The sequence below is a fragment of the Eumetopias jubatus genome, unplaced genomic scaffold (genome assembly GCF_037043125.1).
Source record: "Eumetopias jubatus isolate StellerSeaLion01/CBP00866 unplaced genomic scaffold, mEumJub1_p1.0 scaffold_5, whole genome shotgun sequence".
NCBI classification, from domain to species: Eukaryota; Metazoa; Chordata; class Mammalia; order Carnivora; family Otariidae; genus Eumetopias; species Eumetopias jubatus.
In genome coordinates, this window is record NW_028274811.1 from 122,925,149 (window position 1) to 122,949,913 (window position 24,765).

Genomic DNA, 24,765 nt, shown 5'->3' on the forward strand with positions numbered 1-24,765 from the left:
TTCCAGCAAGGGTCTGTGTGGAAGACTCCCCTCTGCTCCATGTGGCATCAGCTCAACTGCGGACTCAGGGTCGCTTCCAAGATGACTCTCTTCCATGGCTGACAAGTTGGGGCTGGCTGTTGGCTGGGAGTTCAGTCATGTGTAGCTATGACTTGAGCTTTGGATTCTCTTCATATGGACCTCTCTGCAAGCTGCTTGGGCTTCCTAACAGTATAGTGACTGGATTGAGTGAATGTCCCAAAAGAACAAGGCAAAAAAATCACCTTTTATGATTTAGCACAGAAAAATCATGAAGTGTTACTATTACTGACAACCAGATTCCAGTGCAGAGAATATAGACCCTCCTCCTTGATAGAGGCAGTGTCAAAGTGAAGTTGTAAGAAGACCATGTAGAAAGAACATATTGTTGCAGTCATCCCTATCACAAGAGTGAGTAAGGGAAAGGGGCAAAAATTTTCTATGGAGCTGGTTTCATATGAAAAGTTTTTTGATAACAATATTTGACACATTATTATTTTAAAAACTGGGGGCCAAAATATATCAACAAATTACAGTCTCTGAATTTATGGGCTCTGCAAAAATCAGGAAAAAATTAACTTGAGCAGAAGGTGGTCATACGACCATGGCCAAGACCAAGTTTTGATCATCGATAAACCCTAACTTCCTCATCTCTAAATTGAAATTATTATATTATGACAGTTGGGAGAATATAGTAAAGTATTGTATGTAAATCAGAAAGCTATCAAATGCATTCAAATAACATTATTTACCTCCTTCCTTGAGCGTTGCCTTTTACTGGCTATCATCACCAAACTTCAAGATCCACAATGTGATAAATAACAAATATGAAAAGAGATTATTTCTGGAATTTATTCCACTGAGAAAATTCTAGATAGTAGGCTGTGGAATGATATATTATAAATTGTCTTTGTTACCTATTAACCAAATATTTCATTAAAAAAAAAACCTTCATTTAACAAATCAAGTGCCGTGTGGGTATACTTTAGTCATGCCTTAAATATTCACAGGCAAGATGTTGTCTACCCAAGAAAAACACAGTTAAGGAAGCCTTGGGGAACAGTAAAATTAAAAACAAAAATAGAAACACCCTGCTCTGTATCCAGCAAAAGCAGGAAATGGGTTGTATAAAGGAAATAACCAAAATGGGAGCATGGAAGACACTTAAAGTACTTATATCAAATTAGAACACACTAATTCAATGAGATCAGGATCAAGTGGCATTTATAGAACATTACAAGCAGCCAAAATATTAAAATATTTGTGTATATTATTACTATTTAATCACAGTTAATCAAATAAATACAAATAAAGGTAAATGCAGAAAGGCTAAGGAAAGAACAAGAGGAGTGATTAAAGTTTTGGAAAATGGTAAGTAGGAGGGGAAATTTGACACATGAAAGTTATGTAATTTGGTCAAAAGGAAAAAAACAGTCAACTATTTATTAATAATTGCTTATAAATATGTAAAGAGTTTCTAAAAGAATGTCTGCTTTTCCTTTGCTTTTCCTAAAATGTGAATAAAGGGGCTTAACCAATGACAATGTTTTAAGTATGATGATTTTTAAGCACCTGAGACAAGCTGTAAAATTAGTTTTACAATCAGTTTCGAAAGTAAGGAGAATTTACAATCAGTTTTGAAAGTAAGGAGAAACCATTTCACTTCTTAGTATTGATGTTTTTCTAGGTGAAAATCACAAACTTAAAAAAAAATCACAAACTTGACGGATAACAACTACTGATACACGATATTCTAGAAACTAAAATCCTATGGGAAAAGATTAATTACTCTTTGAAAAAAAATTACATTTGGCCTGATCATTTATACAAAGAAATAGATAAGTGCCATTCTGTTGGCAGTCCTTATGAGAATTCCTTTGATGGGAGAAATGATATTTAAAAAGTCATTAATAATCTTGGCCGTGGGGGAGAAAAAAGCAGATGGTAAGGCACCTAGGAGTCCATGCAGTGACGGGGGCAGGAGTGGTTTGTGTGCTGCTTCTGAGGTAAAGAGAAAGGTGGATGAGGGTGGGAGCATGGGGGGTGTCAGCCATGACACCAAAAGACTAAACCGTGGGAGCCTGACCTTAACCCACCTCCTCATCAGCACATTTTTAAAAACTTGACAATGGAATATCAACACCTTGAAAAAGAAGGAAATCCTGTTATTTGCAAAAATACAGATAAACCTGAAAGGCATTATGCTAAGTGAAATAAGCCAACAGAGTATCACTTATATGTGGTATCTAGAAAAAAAAAAAAAAAAAAACAAAGCCACGTCAGAGAAACAGAAGAGAAGCATTTGCCAGGGACTGGAGTTTGGTAGATAAGAAGTTTGTAAAAGGCTACAAACTTTCAGCTCTAAGATGAATAAGGTCTGAGGTCTAATGTAAAACATGGTGACTATAGTCGACACTGTTATCTGATAATTGAAATCTGCTAATGGAGTAGAACTAAAATGTTCTCAAAAAAAGGTAAATATGTGAGATGATGGATGTGTTCTTAAACTTGATGGGGGGAACTCTTTCACACTGTTTACCTGCATCGGACCATCACATTATATACTTTAAATATCTTACAATTTTATTTGTCAATTATACTTTAATGAAGCTGGAAAAAAAAAAACTCTGCAAAATACTTGCTTAGATTAGAGTAAACAGATTTCTTACGAAAACAGTTGAAGGAAGCCGAGATTGGCATCTCTGTGCTGTGGGAACCGAGGTACCCAGTGAGTTACTAAGTGCAGAGTGGTGGGTGCAGTCACTAAGGGGACGAGGGATTTTCTGCAAAAGATTTAAAGACATTAATAAATCAACGAAATGTCTGCTTTGATGAGCAATTTTAAACAACATAAAGGACACCATACTCATCTTTGAAAAAAACTCTTTTTGTTGTTGGTCTAAGTGCTAACTGTCCTTAGTACTGTTGAAATTTAATAATATATAAATAAGCTACAAATTAGCACATGTCTAATACTTATCTTCAAATAAGCATTGTGCTCTACACAGGAGTTAATTTGGAGAAATCCCAGTTAAACCAGCAGCCCTCAACACACACAGACTCGGGGTCATGTGGTTGTCTCAAGACTAAGAACTCAATTTCTATTTCTTTAATTTGATATTCCCTGGGCTATCATTTTTTTATTTCAAATTGACTGTTCAAAAGTACAAATGCATTATGTCAAAAGTGATCTCAAGCTTCCCCACAAAATACATAGAAATTTAACTTTTTGTGAATATATCACTTGAAAATTGCTAGAATTGGTCCAAACAGACATGATAGTTTTGCAATTTCCTGAATGTATTACGAAATGGGATTTTTTTGGATCTCTTCCTAACATTCTTATGTTTATGATTTTTTCCTAACAGAAAAAGGATATTAGGTAAAAAACTAATGAAATTTGAATAAAGTATGAGCTTTAGTTAATAATAATGCATATATCAGTTCATTAGTTGTAATAAATGTACCATTCCAATGTATAATGTTAATAGGGAAAACTAGGTGTGTGTACAAGGGAATTCTTTGTGCCACGTTCATAATTTTTCTGTAAATCTAAAATTGTTCTAAAAAATAAAGTTTTGAAAACTCTTAGCAATTTTCTAACAATTTATATGACTGTTGCTGCATGTGAAAGAAATATTTTAAATTAAAATTAATAAAAAATTGTTTTTTGATCAATTATGAGCAAGTATCCATGAAAAATTAGACTATGCTGTCTATTGAACATAAATGCACAAAGAAAAATAATATCTATGAAGTCATTTCAATTTTTCAGAAGTTAGGGATTGAAACCAGATATTGTAATATTATTATTCATTATTGTGACAGGCCAAATGTGGTTAAAAGTTTTTATTTCTTATTGCAAAAAGCGTATCAGTATAATTAAAAATATTAGCCCATTATTTTCCCTTTCTGTACGGTTATATTTATTTTTTATCTATTTTTGCTAGCATAATTAAATATACTTAATATATATATATATACATATATATATATATATATATGAAGTACAATAACCAAGAATTGCCATTATCTTTTCTGGTCACTAGTATTGTTTACTGAGCTTCATGGTTAGTACTGAAAATGTTTTGTCTTGTAGAAGGAGAGTTTTACTGAAAAAATGATCTACTCCAAATCGCACCAGTGGACAGATCTAAACAGCCTCAAGAGAGAAAAAATTCTGATAATTAATAAAAATCTCATCAAGGGTCATATTATGATCCCAGGACTCAGAGAATTCAACTGTTACCTTGGTTACATACTCAAAGCAACAACAACAAACAAAACAAACAAGAAAGAAACAAACAAACAAAAAGAAATTAGGATGTGAGTACGTGTGTAGAAACTAGGCTTTAGAGATAATAGAGTGACCGAAGTTTTAGATCTAGAAAAGGAAATTTTTCCAACCAGTTTGTTTCCAGCAACTATTCTCAAATACATTCTTTCTCCATGTAAGTCACTAGTTGTCAGGATTTCTTTTTCCCATCCCAACACGCAGGATGATTACTGTGGAGGCAGGAGAGAAGGAGGATAGAAAAATCAAAACACAACCCTAGGTAAATATTAGAATTTCTGAAGTTCAGTAAGTGGTGTAAAAATAATCCCCCAAATGATTCATGATTCATGATTCTGAATAATCTATTCCCCAGGGTGTATGACCCATCTTCTTGCAATCCCAGTTGAGAATCCCTGATGTAAAGGATCTTTCATTTGCTGGATATTTAATGGGTATTGACCTTACATTGTATGATGGCTGGGCTTCTCAGTTGCATTCTTACCATTAGCTCATCACTTTACCGGTATCATAGTCTATCTCTGGGGTTGGTTAAACTTCTGGCCACGCTGGGTGCTCTCTCCATCTCAGTTCAAAAATTTTACTAACAACATTAATGATTCTTAGGTTCCAGAACACGACTATCTCATGACACATACTATCTGTCTTCACTTGTGGCATCAGGCCTCACCTCCTCACCTCTTAGTGATTTATAATATTTGAGAAGGAAGAGGAAGAAGAGGGGAGTGGGGTTTATTCCCAAAAAGTTTAAAAGGAGAGTCTGCAGTTGTTCATCATTTAAACCTCTTGTTTTTCATAACCAGATTTGGTGTCATTCTTAGCTTTTAGACCACTGATCTCACACTCTCATTTCCCAAGCTTAGGAAATAAATACAAGGGTAGCTCATAAATTCCACACTCATATGATTCTCAGAATTTCAAGGATAGTAAAAATTATTTGCTAGTTTGCCTTTGAGAATATTCATGTTTAGCTGATTGTGGGTCCTCACGTTTTGTACAAAATATGTTTTATCTATGTATCTACCTATAAAACATCCTTTCAAATTCATTAAGAATATTTTGAAGTTCCTTTATAGCATCATATACTTAATAAGAGAAATTATTTAAGTCCTTCTTCATGAAGCCAATTTTCCAGTTTCTGTTATTTTTACAACTCTCCTTGTGAGTGAATATTATCATTGCAACAATTAAGATAGCCAGCTAAGAAGATCAAGTTAGAGAAAAAATAAATCATCATCAAAGTCAGTCAAAACACTCAGGAGATCTCTCAGCCCCAACAAATGGGCACCATGCTTATTTCAGCATTTGAAATAGCAAAGTGACTCTGGGCTCTGCCAAACATGAACACAATATATTCTCCTCCAAAGCCTATATATTTCTTTCCCACTTAGTCTGTTCCCAACTTAATGAACTGTGTTCCAGAAGTCCATTAATTGAGTCTATTTGGATTTGTAATGCATTTTCCCAGAGAAATGTGATGAGCATATTTCCAGGCCTGCCCACAAACTCTATTTATTCACAGAATGTTAGAGCTAGTGGAACTTAAAAAAATCATTTAATCTAACCATTTTAAAACCATAATGTTACTGAAATTACTATAATAGTTGCCCCCAGAGAGCCTCTGGAGACCTTCTTGAGTTTGTTGAGGCTCCTCTGTGTCCTGACAGGGCCAGTTTATTTACGGTTATAGAAGACAACATCCAGGAAGCTGTACCAAGAACTGAGCTTATCCTGGGAAAATCTCTGTGAAAACTAGAACATTCTCTAGGTTTGGAGATAGATCTATCAGGGAAGGGGCATTAGCAGTAAAGCACAGTGAAATCATTCCCTGGGTAGAAGTGTCTCACTAGAAAGCAGAAGCTCTCAGTCTAGAATTTCTCTACACAAACCAGACTTTATCTATTTTGTCAATATTTTTCCTTGACTGAGTTGACTTCACACGGTAGTTCTCTTGAGCAGATGATAAAAGGAAGCATCACTCTAGTTGGGACCAAGACATTATACCCACTCAGGGAATTTAGAGTGGCAGTAATGTCATAGCACACAGCTTGTATAATCTCACATTTATTTCCCAAATGCCTAGGCTCAAGATTGTTTGCCCCCTCAAAAACTCCACACAATATCAGGGAGAAATCAAACTTCACCCTTAGATGGCAGAATCCCAGTGGAGCAAAGTAACACTTGTAAATAGCTGCTTCTTAGCGAGAAAGATCACAGAACAAGATTGTTTCACCTTTTTAAAAATAAAACATGTCCCTTTTACTGAATTATCTAAAGAGAATCTCATCTTCTTCACCCCCATTAATCATCTAAAGAAAATCTCATCTCCTTCACTTAATTTGTCCTAAGATGACAGGACCATCATAAAGAATTACTGTCCTGGGACCAGTTAAATTTTTATTTTTTTATTTTTTTGGTTTGTTTTTGTGTTTTGTTTTGTTTACATAGAGAAAACAAAACCCCATAGTATTCTATTTGGTTGTCTGTGAAGTATTATATTGTTATGATCACATTAAAATAGAGACCTTTTACTTCTTACTAGTGAAAAGTGTCCCAGCTAATTATTCAGGTATTTAACACAAACTCCGGAATCAGACTCAAAATTTTGTCCCACTAACTTAATACTTATAAACTTGGGAAAGTTACCAGATCATGCAAAACCTTAGATTTTACTACCAGTGAAATGGTAATAATAATAATAGCACTAAATCCATAGGAAGTTTTATTTAATTTAAGAATCAAAAGGGAAGATGGCAGAGTAGGAGGAAACTAAGTTCACTTTGTCCCACAGATACAACTAGTTAACACCCACATCAGTGTAAATAAACCAGAAAATGAACTCAAAGACTGGCAGAACAGACTCTCCAAAGCTAAATATAGAGAAAGAGGCCATATCAAAGAGGGTAGGAAGGGTAGAGACACAGTCAGGAGCTAAATGAACTCACTGGACTGTCCACAGGAGGGAGAGACACAACAGATGTGGAGAAGGGGAGAAGCAGACCCCCACATGAGGCACCCCAGGCATGAGGGACCCACACAAGGAAAACAAATCCCCATAACATTTGGCTTGGCTTTACGAGTTCTTACAATCAGAGAAGCTTAGCAATTGGAACTTTAAAAATGAGTGGTTTCAGTTCTGTGAAAGCTTGAGGGCCATAGGTAATTGAACTCCCACCCTGAAAGAAACAACATAACAAACAGCCATGCTGAGATACAACACAGAAACAGCAGTTTGAAAAACACCTAGGGTATATGGCAAGGAAACTAATTTACTAATCTTAGAGCATGGGTTGGATGGGCAGGGATCCTTGGGAGACTTCTCCAAGAACAAAAGAGCTGGGAGGTGCCATTTCCCTCCCCTGCCTCCCCCCTGCCTAGATACTTGAACATCTATGGGAATCAGCTCAGTGCCAACACTCTCCACCTAGCTTACTAATAGCCCTGAGCCTGCACATTTCTGCAGATCCAGCTCCAACAACCTGGCCAACCTTGAATTGAATTTTCCCAGGCAGCTGAAGGTACCCTCCTGGAGTGGACCAGCATAGACCTTGAAGGCACCATGCAACACCCCCCCCCCAAGTTTCCTGTGGATCCACCCCCACCAAACTGGTAGGCCTTGGAAGTAATTTTCCCAGGCAGCTGCAGGTCTCCTGCAGCAGAACAGCATGGACCTTGCTGGCACCACACATTCTGTTCCCATGTTCTCCTACAGATATGCCCCATCCAAAATGCCATTGGCTAGAGCCTATCCAAAGTCATGCCATAAGCCTGGCAGCATGCAAGCAGCTAGATAAGAGCCAGGACCACTCCAAAGTGACTTTTTCCCCAGAGAGAAAGGAAGATAACCACACACACCAGTTCCACCGCAGCCCCAGCAGTGGGCTAGCGGCAAACATCTGGTTAGACTGCAGGCCCCACCCACCAAGAAAAGCTTCTCAGGAGACAACACAGGGAAAGTGCCTTGCAGTTCCATGTTACTGCCTGTGGCAAACACCTAATCTGACTCAACTCAAGCCCAAGGCTGCCCTAGTCTGGCCAACTAACAACACAGAAATCAAACTCATCCCACAACAGGCAAAGAGAGCCATTGCAGATTACTGGACTGAAGGCAAACACAGCTCAGCCACAACAGTAGGGTGCACACAACACACATAGGAGACGCCCTAAAAGCGCCAGATTCTGATGAACAGGGGACATTGCACTACAGGGCACTACAGGTCACCTTCTTCATGAGGCCACTACTTTCAAGAGCAGGAGATGTAGCTGACTTTCCTAACACATAAAAACAGATACAGAGAGTTAGACAAAATGAAGCAACAGAGGAATAGGTCCCAAATGAAAGAACATGACAAAATCACAGCAAGAGAGCTAAATTAAATGGAGATAAGGAATATGCCTGATAGAGAATTTAAAGTAATGGTCATAAAGATACTCACTGGACTTGAGGAAAGAGTGGATGGTGTTAATGATGCCCTTAACAATGAGATAGAAAACATAAAAAGAACCAATCAGAAATGAAGAACTCCATAACTATAATTAAAAATACACTAGATGGAATAAATAGTAGAGTAAAGGAAACAGAAGAAAGGATCAGTACCTGGAAGACAGGGTCATGGAAAGCAATCAAGCTGAACAGGAGAAAGAAAAACTAATGAGAAGAAATAAAAATAGACTTAGGGAACTCAGTAACACCATCAAGTGTAATAACATTTGTATTATAGAGATTCCAGAAGGAGACGGGAGAAAAAAGGGGGCAGAAAATGCATTTGAAGAAATAATATGCTGAAAACTTCCCAAGTCTGAGAAAGGAAACAGAAATCTAGATCCAGGAGGCCCAGGGAGCCCCCAGTAAAATCAACCCAAGGAGGTCCACACCAAGACAGATAGTAATTAAAATGGCAAAAGTAGTGATAAACATAATTTTAAAGGCAGCAAGAGAAAAGAAAACAGTTATATACAAGGGAAACACCATAAGGCCATCAGCTGATTTTTCAGCAGAATCTTGGCAGGCCAGAAGAGAGTGGCATGATATACTCAAAGTGCTGAAAGTAAAAAACTTGCAACCAAGCATACTCTATCCAGCAATGCTATCATTCAGAATAGAAGGAGAGATAAAGTTTCTCAGACAACCAAAAGTTAAAGGGATTTATCACCACTAAACCAGCCCTTCAAAGAATATTAAAGGGGACTCCTTGAGTGGAAAGACCATATGCAAGAGGGAGAAAAATAGGAAGGACAAAAGCAGTAAAATTAAGTGTATCTATAAAAATCAGTCAAGGGCGCCTGTGTGGCTCAGTTGGTTAAGCGACTGCCTTCGGCTCAGGTCATGATCCTGGAGTCCCAGGATCGAGTCCCGCATCGGGCTCCCTGCTCAGCGAGGAACCTGCTTCTCCCTCTGGCCCTCCCCCCTCTCATGTGCTCTCTCTCTCTCTCTCTCATTCTCACTCTCTCAATATAAATAAATAAATCGTTAAAAAAATAAATAAATAAAAATAAAAATCAGTCAAGGGATTCACAAAATAAAAATTATGCAAAGCATGACACCATATATCTGAAACTTGGGTGGGGGAGGGAGGAATAAAGAATGCGATCAAACTTAAGTGGCCATCAACTTACTATAGGCTGCTATATGCATAAGATGTTATATATAAACCTAAAGGTAATCACAAATCAAAAACCAGTAATGATATGTAAAAAAAAACAAAGAGAAAGAGTCCAAGTATATCACTAAAGAAAGCCAGCAAACCATGAGAGAATAGAGCAAGAGAAGAAAGGGACAGAGAAGAACTACAAAACCAACCATAAAACAAGTAAAAAATGGCAATAAGTACATATCTATCAGTAATTACTTTGAATAGAAATGGACTAAATACTCCAATCAAAAGATATAGGGTGATGGAATGGGTAATAAGCAAGACCTCTATATGCTGCCTACTAGAGAGTCACTTCAGACCTAAGGACACATGCAGATTGAAAGTAAAGGGATGGAAAAGCATTTATCATGCAAATGGGAGTGAAAAGAAAGCCAGAGTAGCAATACCTCCATTGGACAAAGTAAACTTTCAAACAAAAGCTGTAACAAGAGACAAAGAAGGACATTCTATAATTATAAAGGGAACAACCCGACAAGAAGATATAACAATTATAAATTCATTATGCACCCAACATGGGAGCACCCAAATACATAAGGGAGTTAATAACAAACATAAAGGAAGTAATTGATAGTAATATAATAATAGTAAGGAACGTTAACACCCCACTTAAATCAATGGATAGATCATGCAAACAGAAAATCAACAAACAGTGGCTTTGAATGACACTTTGGACCAGATGGATCTAGCGGATATATTCAGAATATTCCAACCTAAAACAGCAGAATACACATTCTTTTCAAGTGCATATGGAACATTCTCCAGAAACTATCACATATTAGGCCACAAAACATGTCTTACAAAATTCAAAAAGACTGTAGTCATACCATGCATCCTTTCTGACCACAATGCTGTGAAACTACAAATCAACCACAAGAAAAAATCTGGAAAGAACACAAATACATGGAGATTAAATAACATGCTACTAAACAATGAAAGGGTCAACTAAGAAGTCAAAGAAGAAATAAAAAAAAATACATGGAGACAAATGAAAATGAAAACACAATGGTTCAGGGACACCTGGGTGTCTCAGTCGGTTAAATGTCTGCCAGCACCCTGGGATCAAGACCGGCATCAGGCTCCTTGCTCAGCGGGGAGCATGCTTCTCCCTCTGCCTGCCACTCTCCCTGCTTGTGCTCGCTCTCTCTCTCTCTCTCTCTCTCTGACAAATAAATAAACTCTTAAAAAAAACCGCAATGGTTCAAAGTCTTTGGGATGCAACAAAAGCTGTTCTAAAAGGAAAGTGTACAGCAAAACAGACCTACCTCAAGAAGCAAGAAAAATCTCAAATAAACAACCTAACCTTACACCTAAAGGACCCAGAAAAAGAAGAGCAAACAGAACCCCAAACCAGTAGAAAAAATGAAATAATAAAGAATAGACCAGAAATAAATGAAATTGAAACTAAGAAAAAAAAAAAGAACAGATTAATGAAACCAGGAGCTAGAACTTTGAAAAGATCTAAAAAACTGATAAAACTTTAGCTAGACAGGGCGGAAGGAAAGATGGCGGAGGAGTAGGGGACCCTATTTCAACTGGTCCCCAGAATTGAGCTGGATATCTACCAGACCACTCTGAGCACCCACGAAACCAGGCTGAGATGTAAGAAGATCTGGATTTCTACAAACAGAATATTGCAGGCAGTTGGTTTTGAGGTACGAAGCGGGGACCCGTGATTCCGCGGGCAGATACCGGAGGATAAATGGCAGCAGGAGGGAGGCTGGCTGTGGGGATCCTACACCGCCGGTGAGCCGACAGACTGGCGTGCTGGGGACGGGGCACAGACTCGCAGACCGGTAGTGGCTGGGAAAGGACTTTAGGGCAGTCCCCGGGGCGGAAACCCGGAGCTGCAGGGTCGTGCGTGTGATCTGGGGGCGGCTGGCAGTTTTAGAAGCACAAAGGGCAGAGACGTGCCCCGACCTGGAGGCAGGACTGGGGCTGCTGTGGAGGAGTGCACAACCCAGGACGCTGCAGTTTATAGGAACATGGACAGAAACGGAAACAGTGTGGCCTTGGAGAGCTCACTGAAGAACAGACTGCGGTCTCTCTGCTCTGAGGCAGAGGGTTGGAAACGGTCTCTTCTGCTCTGACTCGTGGAAGAGACACGGAAAGCCACCAGGGAAAGCCGCCAGAGAACAAAAGCCCCAAAAACTGATTCCCACTGAGCCCATCCCCCGCCACAGGGGGGCAGGGCAACTCGACCCAAACAGGGTTGCCTGAGTAACAGCGCGGCAGGTCCCTCCCGCAGAAGACAGGCTGGGAAAACAAGAGGCCAGGAACCCTAAGGTCCCAAGGAAACAGATGCATCCTGCTTGGGTTCTGGTCAATACTTTGTACTCTATACATTCCCTCAAACACCCATCAACAGAATGACTAGGAGGAGGAGCCCCCAAAAGAGAAAAGACTCAGAGATCATGACTTATGCTGCAGATTTACAAATGGATGCAGATATAACCAAGATGTCAGAGATGGAATTCAGGCTAGCAATCGTGAAGACAATGGCTAGAATGGAGAAATCAATTAATGGCAACATAGAGTCTCTAAGGGCAGAAATGAAAGCTGAATTGGCAGAACTTAAAAATGCTATCAATGAGATCCAATCCAATCTAGATAATCTAACAGCTAGGGTAACTGAGGCAGAAGAACAAATAAGTGACCCGGAAGACAATATAATAGATAAAAGGGAAAAGAGGAGGCCAGGGAAAAACAACTCAGAATCCATGAAAATAGAATCAGAGAAATAAGTGACACCATGAAGCATTCCAATGTCAGAATTATTGGAATCCCGGAGGGAGTGGAGAGAGAGAGAGGACTAGAAGATGTATTTGAGCAAATTGTAGCTGAGAACTTCCCTAATCTGGGGAATGAAACAAACATTCGCGTCCTAGAGGCAGAGAGGACCTCTCCCAAGATCAAGGAAAACAGGCCAACACTCCGACATGTAATAGTAAAACTTGCAAATCTTAGAACCAAGGAAACCATCTTAAGGGCAGTTAGGGGGAGGAGATTCCTTACATACAGAAGGAGGAACATCAGAATAACGTCAGACCTATCCACAAAGACCTGGCAAGCCAGAAAGGCCTGACAAGACATATTCAGGGTACTAAATGAGAAGAACATGCAGCCAAGAATACTTTATCTGGCAAGGCTGTCATTTAGAATGGATGGAGAGATGCAGATCTTCCACGACCGGCAGAAACTGAAAGAATATGTGACCACTAAGCTGGCCCTGCAAGAAATATTAAGGGGGGTTCTATAAAAGGAGAAAGACCCCAAGAGTGATAGACAACAGAAATTTACAGGGACAATCTATAAAAACAACGGGCAACATGGCAACATGTTGCCATGGCATCATGCCATCACAGGCAACATGATGACAATTAATTCATATCTTTCAATAATCACTCTCAACGTGAATGGCCTAAATGCTCCCATAAAATGGCACAGGCTTGCAGATTGGATAAAAAGACAGGACCCAACCATATGCTAGCTACAAGAGACTCATTTTGAACGTAAAGATACATCCAGACTGAAAGTGAAGGGATGGAGATCCATCTTCCATGCCAGCGGACCTCAAAAGAAAGCTGGGGTAGCAATTCTTATAGCAGACAAATTAGATTTTAAACTAAAGTCTGTAATTAGAGACACAGAAGGACACTATATCATTCTTAAAGGGTCTATCCAACAAGAAGATCTAACAATTGTAAATATCTATGCCCCCAACATGGGAACAGCCATCTACATAAGCCAACCAAATAAGTTAACCAAAATAAAGAGTCATATTGATAACAATACATTAATTGTAGGAGACCTCAATACTCCAACTCTCAGCAATGGACAGATCATCTAAGCAGAAAATCAACAAGGAAACAAGAGCTTTGAATGATACACTGGACCAGATGGACCTCATAGATATTTACAGAACATTCCACACTAAAACAACAGAATACTCATTCTTCTTGAGCACACATGGAACTTTCTCCAGAATAGACCACATTCTGGGTCACAAATCAGGTCTCAACTGATACCAAAAGATTGAGATTATTCCCTGCATATTCTCAGACCACAGTGCTTTAAAACTGGAACTCAATCACAAGAAAAAATTTGGCAGAAATTCAAACACTTAGAAGCTAAAGACCACTCTGCTCAAGAATGTTTGGGTCAACCAGAAATCAAAGAAGAACTTAAACAATTCATGGAAATCAATGAGAACGAAAACACATCGGTCCAAAACCTATGGGATACTGCAAAGGCAGTCCTAAGGGGGAAATACATAGCCATCCAAGCCTCACTCAAAAAAGTAGAAAAATCCTGAATTCACCAACTAACTCTACACCTTAAAGAACTAGAGAAAAAGCAACAAACAATGCCTAAGCCACACATTAGAAGAGAAATAATTAAGATTAGAGCAGAGATCAATGAATTAGAAACCAGAAACACAGTAGATCAGATCAACGAAACTAAAAGTTGGTTCTTTGAAAGAATTAATAAGATCGATAAACCACTGGCCAGATTTATCCAAAAGAGAAAGGACCCAAATTAATAAAATTATGAATGAAAGGGGAGAGATCACAACTAACACCAAGGAAATAGAAACAATTATTAGAAATTATTATCAACAACTATATGCCAATAAACTGAGCAATCTGGTTGAAATGGAGGCCTTCCTGGAAACCTATAAGCTGCCAAGACTGAAACAGGAAGAAATTGACAACCTGAATAGGCCAATAACCAGTAACGAGATTGAAGCAGTGATCAAAAACCTCCCAAAAAACAAGAGTCCAGGGCCTGATGGATTCCCTGGGGAATTCTACCACACATTCAAAGAAGAAATAATACCTATTCTACTGAAGCTGTTTCAAAAAATAGAAACAGAAGGAAAACCTCCAAACTCATTCTATGAGGCCAGCATTACCTTAATCCCCAATCCAGGTAAAGACCCCATCAAAAAGGAGAATTTCAGACCAATATCCCTGATGAATATGGATTCCAAAATCCTCAATCAAATCCTAGCTAATAGGACCCAACAATACATTAAAAGGATCATCCACCATGACCAAGTGGGATTTATCCCCGGGATGCAAGGGCGGTTCAGCATTCTCAAATCAATCAATGTGATAGAACACATTAATAAGAAGAGGGAGAAGAACCATATGGTCCTCTTAATTGATGCAGAAAAAGCATTTGACAAAATACAACATCCTTTCCTGATTAAAACTCTTCAGAGTATAGGGATAGAGGGAACATTCCTCAAGTTCACAAAATCCATCTATGAAAAACCCACAGTGAATATCATCCTCAATGGGAAAAAGCTGAGAGCCTTCCCTTAAGATCAGGAACACATCAAGGATGCCCACACTCGCCACTATTGTTCAACATAGTACTAGAAGTCCTAGCAACAGCAATCAGACAACAAAAAGAAATAAAAGGTATTCAAATTGGCAAAGAAGTCAAACTCTCTCTTTTCACAGACGACATGATACTTTATGTGGAAAACCCAAAAGACTCCACCCCCAAATTACTAGAACTCATACGGCAATTCAGTAAGTAATGTGGCAGGATACAAAATCAATGCACAGAAATCAGTTGCTTTCTTATACACTAACAACGCAACTGTAGAAAGAGAAATTAGAGAAATTATTGCATTTACAATAGCACCAAAAACCATAAGATACCTCAGAATAAACCTAACCAAAGAGGTAAAAGATCTATACTCTAGGAACTACAAAACACTCATGAAAGAAATTGAAGAAGACACAAAAAGATGGAAAAATATTCCATGCTCATGGATCGGAAGAATAAACATTGTAAAAATGTTTATGCTACCCAGAGCAATCCATACTTTTAATGCCATCCTGATCAAAATTCCAATGACATTTTTCAAAGTGCTGGAACAAACAATCCTAAAGTTTGTATGGAATCAGAAAAGACCCCGAATCGCCAAGGAAATGTTGAAGAAGAAAAACATAGCTGGGGGCATCACGTTGCCCGATTTCAAGCTATATTACGAAGCTGTGATCACCAAGACAGCATGGTACTGGCACAAAAACAGACATATAGACCAATGGAACAGAATAGAGAACCCAGATATGGACCCTCAACTCTATGGTCAAATAATCTTTGACAAAGCAGGAAAAAACATGCAATGGGAAAAAGTCTCTTCAATAAATGGTGCTGGGAAAATTGGACAGCCACATGCAGAAGAATGAAACTCGACCATTCTCTAACACCATTCACAAAGATAAACTCAAAGTGGATGAAAGACCTCAATGTGAGACAGGAATCCATCAAAATCCTAGAGGAGAACATAGGCAGTAACCTCTTTGACATCACCCACAGCAACTTCTTTGAAGATACATCTCCAAAAGCTAGTGAAACAAAAGCAAAAATGAACTTTTGGGACTTCATCAAGATAAAAAGCTTCTGCACAGCAAAGGAAACAGTCAACAAAACAAAGAGGCAACCCACAGGATGGGGGAAGATATTTGCAAATGGCACTACAGATAAAGGGCTAGTATCCAAGATCTATAAAGAACTTCTCAAACTCAACACCCAAAAAACAAATAATCAAGTCAAAAAGTGGGCAGAAGATATGAAAAGACACTTCTCTGAAGAAGACACAAATGGCTAACAGTCACATGAAAAGATGTTCATCATCATTAGCCATCAGGGAAATTCAAATCAAAACCACATTGAGATACCACCTTACACCAGTTAGAATGGCAAAAATGGACAGGGAAAGGAACAACACATGTTGGAGAGGTTGTGGAGAAAGGGGAACCCTCTTACACTGTTGGTGGGAATGCAAGTGGGTACAGCCATTTTGGAAAACAGTGTGGAGGTGCCTCAAAAATGTAAAAATAGAGCTACCCTATGACTCAGCAATTGCACTCCTGGGTATTTACCCCAAAGACACAGATGTAGTGAAAAGAAGGGCCATATGCACCCCAATGTTCATAGCAGCAACGTCCACAATAGACAAACTGTGGAGATGCCCTTCGACAGATGAATGGATAAAGAAGATGTGGTCCATACATACAATGGAATATCACTCAGCCATCAGAAAGGATGAATACCCAACTTTTACATCAACATGGATGGGACTGGAGGAGATGATGCTAAGTGAAATAAGTCAAGCAGAGAAAGTCAATTATCATATGGTTTCACTTATTTGTGGAGCAGAAGGAATAGCATGGAGGACATTAGGAGAAGGAAGGGAAAAATGAAGGGGGGGAATCGGAGGGAGAGATGAACCATGAGAGACTATGGACTCTGAGAAACAAAGAGGGTTTTAGAGGGAAGGGGGGAGGGGGGATGGGTTAGCCTGGTGATGGGTATTAAGGAGGGCATGTACTGCATGGAACACTGGGTGTTATACGAAAACAATGGATTGTGGATCACCACATCAAAAACTAAGGATGTATTTTATGGTGACTAACATAACATAATAAAATTAAAAAAAAAAAACTTTAGCCAGACAAAGTGAAAGAGAGAGAGGACTCAAACAAAATCAGAAATAAAAGAGGAGAAATAACAACCAACACCACAAAAATACAATGGATTATAAGAGGATTTTTTAAAAATTATATGCTATCAAACTGGACAACCTAGAGGAAAGGAATAAATTCCTAGAAACCTATAACCTCCCAAAACTGAACCAAAAAGAAATAGAAAGTTGAACAAACCAGTTACCATTATAAAATTGAATCAGTAATCAAAAAAAATCCTAACAAATTCCCAAGACCAGATAGCTTCACAGGTGAATTCTACCAAACAATTAAAGAAGAGTTAATACCTATTCCTCTCAAACTATTTCAAATGGAAGAGAAAGAAAAGCTTCCAAACTCTTTGTATGAGGCCAGTATTAACCTGATACCGAAACCAGGTAAAGACACTACAAAAAAAAAAAAAAAAAAAGAGAGAGAGAGAGAGAGAAAGAGAGAGAAAGAGAAAGAGAGAACTACAGGCCAATATCTCTGATGAACACAGATGCAAAAATCCCCAACAAATTATTAGCAAATGAATCCAACAATATATTTAAAAAATCATTTATCACAATCAAGTGAGACTTATTTTTGAGATGCAAGTGTGGTTCAATATTCACAAATCAATCAATGTGATACATCACATCAACAAGAGAAAGGATAAAAACTATATGATCATTTCAATAGATGCAAAAAAAAAAGCATTTGACAAGTACAACATCAATTCATGATAAAAGCCTCAAAAAAGTAGGTTTAGAGGGAACATACCTCAATGTAATAAAGGCCATATATGAAAAACCCACAGCTAACATTATACTCAATGGTGAAAAATTGGGAGCTTTTCCTCTAAGATCAGGAACAAGGCAAGGGATGTCCACTCTCACCCCTTTTATTCAACATAGTACCAGAAGTCCTAACCATAGCAATCAGGCAACAACAACAACAATTAAAAAAAAAAAAAGGAATCCAAATCGGTAGGGAAGAAGTAAAACTTTCACTATTTGCATATGACATGATACTATATAAAGAAAACCCTCAAAACGCCACCAAAACCACTACTAAAATTGATAAATGAATTAGTAAGTTCACAAGATACAAAATCAGCATACAGAAATCCATTGAATTTCTGTATAGTAATAATGATGTAGCAGAAAGAAAAACTAAGAAACCAAACCCATTTTACAATTTCACCAAAAATAACAAAATACTTAGGAATAAACTTAAACAAGCAGGTGAAAGACCTGTACTCTAAAAACTATAAAACATTGATGAAAGAAATTGAAGATGACACAAAGGGAAAGATATTCCATACTCATGGATTGGAAGAACAAATATTGTGAAAATGGTCATATTACTCAAAGCAATCTACAGCTTTAACGCAATTCTTATCAAAATACCAACAGCATTTTTTATAGAACTAAAATGAATCATCCTAAAATTTGTATGGAACCACAAAAGATTCCAAATAACCAAAGCAATCTTGAAAAAGATAAACAAAACTGGAGGTATCACAATCGTGGATATCAAGAGATACTACAAAGCTGTAGTAATCAAAGCAAGGTGGTTCTGGCAGAAAAACAGACACAGAGATCAGTGGAACCAAATAGAAAGGCTAGAAGTAAATCCACAATTATATGGTCAATTAATCTTTGACCAAAAGGCAAGAATTTGCAATGGGAAACATAGTTTCTTCAGCACATGGTGTTGGGAAAATTGGACAGCTACATGCAAAAGAATAAAATGGACCACTTTCTTACACCATACACAAAAATAAACTCAAAATGGGTTACAGCCTAGATCTAAGACCTGAAACAATAAAAATCCAGAAGAGAAACAGACTGTAATTTCTCTGACATCAACCATAGCAACATTTTTCTAGATCTGTCTACTGAGGCAAGGGAAACAAGCAAGAATAAATTTTTGAGACTACATCAAAATGAAAAGCTTTTGCACAGTGAAGGAGACAATCAACAAAACTAAAAGACAATCTACTGAATTGAATGGGGAGAAGATACTTGCAAATGATATATTTGAAAAAGGGTTAATGTTTAAAATATATAAAGAACTTACACAACTCAACACCAAAAACCAAGTAATTCAATTAAAAAATCGGCAGAAGACATGAACAGATATTTCTCCAAAGAAGACATACCGATGGCCAACAGACACATGAAAAGATACTCAACATCACTCATCATCAGGGAAATGCAAATCAAAACCACAATGAGATACCACCTCTTACCTGTCAGAGTGGCGAAAATCAAAAATACAAGAAACAAGTGTTGGTGAGGATGAGGAGAAAAAAGAACCCTCGTGCACTGTTGGTGGGAATGCAAGCTGGTACAGCCACTATGGAAAACAGTATGGAGGTTACCCAAAATATTAAAATTAGAGCTACCATCTGATCCAGTAATTCCACTAGTGGGTATTTAGCCAAAAAGTACAAAAATACTAATTTGAAAAGAAATATGCACCCCTGTGTTTACTGAAGAATTATTTACAAGAGCCAGATTATAGATGCAAACAAAATGTTCATCAATAGATGAATGGATAAAGATGATGTGGTATATACATACAATGGACTATTACTCGGCCATAAAAACCTATGAAATCTTGCCATTTGCAACAACACAGATGGATCTAGAGGGTAATGCCAAGCAAAATAAATCAGTCAGAGAAAGACAAATACTATAGGATTTCACTCATCTTTGGAATTTAAGAAACAAAACAAATAAACTTGGAGGGGTGGTGGGGAAGAGAGGCAAACCAAGACTTTTAACTACAGAGAACAAACTGATGGTTACCAGAGGGGAGGTGGCTGGAGGGATGGGTAACATAGGTGAGGGGGATGAAGAGTGCACTTACCATGATGAGCACTGAGTAATGTATAGAATTGTTGACTCACAATACTGTATACCTGAAACTAATAATACACTGTATGTTAACTATACCAGAATTTTTAAAAAATGGGTAACTTTTAAAAGAAACATTAATTATTAGTCATTACTTGTTTAAAAAAAAAGAATTAGAAGAATAATGTATATACATGGCCTAGCATAATAACTGGCACCAGAACAAATATTGAGGGAATGTGTAGTTTTTACAGTTGTTAATATTGTTATTTCTGTCATTAGTTCTATTTTAAATCTAACCTAATTTTTTAGATTATTTGGCTTCTATACAATTTGCCATAACTGTGTGAATTTTAGGGCGCCTGGGTGGCTCAGTTGGTTGAGCGACTGCCTTCGGCTCAGGTCATGATCCTGGAGTCCCGGGATCGAGTCCCACATCGGGCTCCTTGCTCAGCGGGGAGTCTGCCTCTCCCTCTGACCCTCTTCCCTCTTGTGCTCTCTGTCTCTCATTCTCTCTCTCTCAAATAAATAAACTGTGTGAATTTTAATCATACTTACATAAAACAATCTTTCGTAATTTACTACAAGTACCATTTATTTTTAAATAAATTTGTTTTCCTTTAAATGTTATTCTGGCAGTATTCACTCATGTCTCCAATTTGTTTTAATAATTCTGAAGGAAGCCACCCTCTTCTTTCTTTCCCTATTTTCTCCTCAGTGTGATATTGTTATGAACACAGGTTATGTCATGATCGACGACAAACACATAAATGTTTAATATCAATTCCTGGAACTCTTCACTACCCAACAAATTCATGAAGGGCAAGGACCATACTTAATTAATTTTTTTCTTTTCCTTTCCATTCCCCCATCCATGAAATGCAAGTAAACTTTCCACCTAAGAGATGATTACTTAATGCACTGAACAAAGTAATTTAGAATGTTTCACCACTAACTACCCATCATCAATATAATTATCCATTTATTATTGTGATCTATTGCCCTTCTCCTCCCACTAATTGATGAAGACGTTAAGGATATTGAATTTGAAGTTAAGGTAGATTACCTCGGGTCATGGGATCAAGCCCTGGGCATAGAGCCTGCTTGAGATTCTCTCTCTCCTTCTCCCTCTGCCCCTGCCCTACTCACATGCACACATACACACACACTCTCTCTCTCTCAAATAAATAAATAAATCTTCAAAAAAGATATATTACCTCTGTCACTTCAAATTTGTCACTACATTGCAAAGTTATTTTGCCTTCAAGTCAAATTTCACAGAACATGAGGACACACATACTAGCCTGGAATTTAATTTTCTGAGACTGTTTGTTGACGCTGGGCTGTGAATGTCATCCAAATAGGACATTCTGTCCTGTCCATTGGAAAATAGTGAGACTGAAATTTAAAAGGTTGAACAATCTCACTCAATATGCTACTGTCTTAAATAATTGGTGTTATCTTTCCTAGTAGCCCCCCCCTCCAGGACTGTAAAAGATGTGATAAGACACATCAAGTGGCAATCACACAGTGTTTCTTGATTTTCTTAAGTTAACTGGAAATAAAGTCTGGTGGAAAGATTTTAACAAGATTTACAGGAAGCAGGGATCTTAGATGCTTTCCAGACTTCTGATTTGTCTGTAATTTTTATGGCTTTTCCTATTTTTCACTATCAAATACACATTTTTAATAATAACAAGGCAGTACAACTAATTGACTTCCATTTCAAGAACATTGGAACATTACTCATCAGTTAAGAATAAAAATGAATAACATATTCCTGATATTAAAGTTTATACACTTTTTAAATTTATGGCTTTAGTTCCCTTGAGGAAATTTTATGTTTGCCAATTCAGAGAGCAACATTGCTGTAACTTTTCCTATTTATATTTGCTTTGTCGAAAATATACTTTGACAAAGTACTTTGTAAAAATATACAAAAATACTGTTTTTAGCATTTCTTTTATGAAAATCTGATAGGAAAACTACTTTCTAGGATATCTAGTACTCGTTTTTATTTAAAAAGCTGTATGTGTTATCATTTGTTTGTCTATTTGCTTGTTCTCTGCCCTTGTCATGCTTCCTGAGCTTCATTGACTTTGGGCTTGATCATTTGATGTGCTTTGGCATATGCGAAGATGTGACACTTGCCACTGTCAAAGATAAACAAAGCCAGACACTAAAGTGGTGAAGATAGATTTTACTTTGTACTGAACCCTTGCAATAGGGAAAAGGGTCCAATGCGAACTGAACTCTACTTTGTGCAGAGATGCCTGCGCTTTTTAAAGGGAGAATGTGGGAGCAGCGAGGGAGGATGGCAGAGACGTTAGCAGCCAGGCTGGTGGAAACTTACAAAATGTGGGAAGGCGAGTTGGGTAACGTGACCAGGCCTCTGGGTTTGTTCATTGGTGCTTAACTGGAGGAGAAAAAAAATTCTGTATCTTTATGACAGGAGTCAGCTATGTAAGAAGTTAGGCCCTTACCTTCCCACAGGGACTGGGAGCTGAAGTTATCTCTCTAAATGTTTGTATTACAAAGAGACAACTCTCAGGTCCTTAAGGAGAAGGTTCTTGTTGGTGGAAGAGTTACATCTCAAAGGATGTATAGGATTTATAATTGCAAGCTTTCTCAAGAAACTGCTCTCAGAGGGATTCAGGAGCCTACTTATCACCAGGTTTGGGCTGGAACAAACTGTAAATTTTCCTGGCAAGATTGAGTTTTCTCAGGCAGGCATTTTAGGAGAAGCTGGGGTCATCCTAGGGTGGGAACTTGAGCTATGACAAACTAAGCTTGTGTTTGTTCAAGTTTCCTAGGTGGGGGGGGGGGAGGGGAGGAGTGCAAAATCATTTGTGCTGAGAAGCTGATGTTTTTATAGAATAAAATGGAGGCCTAGTTATGAAATGATAATGGTATATCCCCAAAAGTAGCTAACAAAAGATACATGAAACTAAATTAAGCCCAGCAGAATCCGATAGAGCTCAGAAAATCCTACTAGTAGATCTAAATGGCATCCAACAGAGTTCTAAAAGTCCTAAAGAAGCTCAACAGAACCCAGTGGAGACCAAAAGAGTGGCAGATAATCACAGCAAGAAATAATGCTCTTTCCCGTAAGCCACCAACATTGAAATTCTTTACTGCTGTGGCAAAGCTGACTGATATACCGTGGACTCATTGTCTGAGAAGATGCTTATTCATCTCATCCTTCCTCCTCTTCATTCATCCTGGGGATGTAAACTACATCTCTTCATTACCAAATGAATGGTTCATAAAACAAAGGAGATAGGACTGTAATTAAGTCAGGTCTACTTGCCTCCTAACTGCCGCAAGTAATGCATCAAGTACAAAAAGAAAGAAGATGGAGTATCTGTATTATCTGCATTATGGAGAATGTTCCCTTTTTACAAAAAATAAAGCTTTCAATTCCTTAAGCTTAGAAAACTATCATTAACAGCTGTTAACCAGAATATATCCAAACTCCCTGTTGTAACATGTAAGATTCCATAAGCTGGCTCCAACCTATATTTCTTTCTGCTCTAGCAGCATAGGTCTTTCTTTCTTTCTTTCTTTCTTTCTTTCTTTCTTTCTTTCTTTCTTTCTTTCTTTCTTTCTTTCTTTCTTTCTTTCTTTCTTTCTTTCTTTCTTTCTTTCTTTCTTTCTTTCTTTCTTTCTTTCTTTCTTTCTTTCTTTCTTTCTTTCTTTCTTTCTTTCTTTCTTTCTTTCTTTCTTTCTTTCCTTCCTTCCTTCCTTCCTTCCTTCCTTCCTTCCTTCCTTCCTTCCTTCCTTCCTTCCTTCCTTCCCTCCCTCCCTCCCTCCCTCCCTCCCTCCCTCCTTCCTTCCTTCCCTTTCACTTAGGATACTCTTAGCTGCAAGTAGTGGAAAAATTAGATGAAAATCCTTTAAACAATATGGGTGTTTATTGTCTCATGTACAAGAAAAATCCAAAGGAATTGTGTTTCTGATGTTGATTCATTAGATTGTTATCTTGGTTTAGTCTTTGGGTTTATGCCCCCAAGATTGTAAAATGACTGCTACAGTTCCATGCATCACACATAGAACAATATTCAGACCAAGAAGACAGGAGTTTATTCCTATTCATTTATTTGAATAAGATGAAACCCTCTCTGAAAATCCTCCCTGTGTTTCCCCTAAGCTTTCATTGGTCAGATTTTGGCCATAAGCCATTGACATAAGTGCAAAAGTCAAAGTGAGGATCTGGCATTTTAGTAGGAGTTTGGATTTGTTACCAAGCCTTGAGTAGTTTCTGGATAGGCAACAATCAGGGTTTTCTAGACATTAATATTGTTGCTTATAAATGCATAGTTTCCATTTCAGCTGGCCCTTCAGTATTGCTTGATAATGTCTCCTTGTGCTGGTGCTTCTCAAACTTTAATGTCCACACAAATTACCTGGGGATTTTTAGAAATGCAGATTTGATTCAGTGGGTAGTGTCCTGAAACTTGCATTTC

General features: G+C 37.9%; 1 pseudogene; it reads left to right on the forward strand.

The window, feature by feature from the left end:
• Positions 1 to 22,592: 22,592 nt before the first annotated feature.
• The window catches only part of LOC114204754 (cilia- and flagella-associated protein 53 pseudogene), a 32,463-nt pseudogene continuing 30,290 nt past the window's right edge, over positions 22,593 to 24,765 (forward strand).